A 2,520-nucleotide genomic window follows, 5' to 3' on the forward strand; every position below is an offset into this window, starting at 1 on the left:
CACTTTGTAGACCAGGCTGGCCTCGAACTCAGAAATCCGCCTGCCTCTGCCTCCCGAGTGCTGGGATAAAAGGCGTGCGCCACCACGCCCGGCTTGGTCTTGAACTTCTGATCCTCCTGTTTCTATAGCACAGGTGTTCTGTGGATTTTCTTTTGGCTTCTTGCTAGGTTTTTTCCCATAGTGGTTATTTTCCCTTTTAGTCTTAATTTTTCTTTTAATTTAAAAAAATTTTTAAAAAAGATTTATTTATTATTTTATCTAAGTACACTGTAGCTGTCTTCAGATGCATCAGAAGAGGGCATCAGATCTCATTATGGATGGTTGTGAGCCATCATGTGGTTGCTAGGATTTGAACTCAGGACCTTCGAAAGAGCAGTCAGTGCTCTTAACCACTGAGCAATCTCTCCAGTCCAGTCTTACATTTTTTTGATATGTATATATACATATATATGAAAGACAAAGAAGATTTGTCCATATGTGTCTTAAGTATCAATGAAAAGAAGCCCACACACTGATAGCATTACTTGCTTCAGAACGGCAGGGAAAGGTGCAAGGAGGGCAGGGCTAAAGGGGGAAATCTTCACTTTTGGGTTGTAATGTTTGCTATTAGCATATCAAAAATGCAATCCCTACCCCCTCCAACTTATACAAATTCACAAGTGTATACGTTAATCCCTTTTGAGGTTTAAAGTGTTTTCATTGTTCTTTCAATTGTGTTTGTATATGTGACTTTGTGTAGGCATGTGCATATGAGTGCAGGTGCCCACAGAGACCAGAAGAGGGCGTCAGAGCAACTGGAGCTGGAGTTGCAGACAATGTGTGAGCCTCCAACTGTGGGCACCAAAAGCCTGACTCTGGTCTTCTGGAAGAGCAGCAAGTGTTCTTAACCACTGAGCCATCCGTCCAGTCCATGTCACTTTTTAACAATGTTTTCTTAGGATAAAGAACACACATCTCAAAATGGCTTGTTAGAGAATGATCACTGAGTTCATTGCACAACCAGGACATTCAAGGCTGAAAAGGGACTACAAACTTAAACCAGGAAAGAACCCCTGCTTAGATGGCTTCTGGTGATCTGCCTAGCTTCCCACTCCAGCCTCATCTCTCACGTTCCAGCCTAGAGTGCTTCCCCAGGGACGCTGAGTTCTAAGCAGGAGCTTCCCTTTAGAATCTTAGCACCAGCTGTTCCCTCCTACGCCCTCCCCTCTGACTTATGCTGTGTCCTACTTTCCGTTGCTGTCAGAAAATACCCCCAACAAAAACAACTTAGGTGAGATAGGGTTTATTTTAGCTCACAGTCCCAGGTTATACCACATCAATGTGGGGCAGTCACAATGGCGCCTTGAGACAGCTGACTTGACATCACAGCACAGTCAAGAGCAGAGGGAACATGGATGCACACATGTTTGTACTACTCACTTTCTCCACTCTTCCACAATGCACAGCCCTTTAGGGAATGGTGCCCCCCACAGTGGACTAGGTCTTTCTATGTCAATCAATGTAATCAAGGCATTTCCTATTATACAGGCCCTCGGGCTAACCTGACCTAGACAGCCCCTCATTGAGGGTCTTCCCAGGTGAGTCTAGATTGTGTCACATTGACAATTAAAAGCAACAGTCATGTGCTGCGTGTGCTTCCAAAGTGACATTCCATCTGCCGTATGTGTATCATCAATTCTAAAATGCAGACATCCGAGGCAAGCAGGTACAGGAGACAGTTTGATACCTTGGGACCCCATTTGATTTGAGGTTATGTACAGAGCCCTCTTGTGATAGTGAACTCAGCAGGCTAGCTACACATACTGAGCATGCACACCCCTCCCCAAACCTACACCCAGCAACCTTCAGAACCCATCACCTTCATCAGGCTGCAAGTATTCCTGTAACTGGATTATAGCAGGTGTTCCCCCAGCCCTAGTAACAATCACATTTAAACCCTTCCTATTCAAGTGTGTTCCTGGTGTATCCTGTAAGAATAGAAGAGCCAGTGTGGTCTGAATTGGTTTGGGTGCATGTACAGTAAGGCATAGCTGTGTCCTCTAGTAGCTTGTTAGGGAGAATCCTCCATCATCTTATGCCTATGCATAATTGGGTGTGCATATGATTACAATCAGATAGAACATGGGACGGGACCTGTGCAGTAGAGAAATAATTATAATTCAAAAGAGAGAACCCACCCCAAATCGGCGCCTTAGCAACCAACATTTCCTTCTCTTGAATACCGTAAAAGGAAGCCCGGACAATAATCAGGGCCCTGGAGCACCTTCACCTGTGGCCTGCTAGCAACCTTGGCAGTAGCAGTATAGTCTTCTTTAGTCTTGCTTTTTTTTCTTATTCTCTTCTTCTTCCTCCTTTTTTCAAATCAATTCTTTAGCTAAGAGGCCAAGAACCTGAAAAAATATGAACCCCTATCTGCTGGTAACATAACCCCCTCTGCTTTTGTGGTTGTTGTGGTGGTATGTGTGTGTGTGAGAGAGAAAGAAGGGGAGGGGAGGAAGGGAGGGAGAGAGAGGGGGAGGG

This window comes from Mus caroli, chromosome 9, assembly GCF_900094665.2.
Source record: "Mus caroli chromosome 9, CAROLI_EIJ_v1.1, whole genome shotgun sequence".
Lineage (NCBI taxonomy): Eukaryota > Metazoa > Chordata > Mammalia > Rodentia > Muridae > Mus > Mus caroli.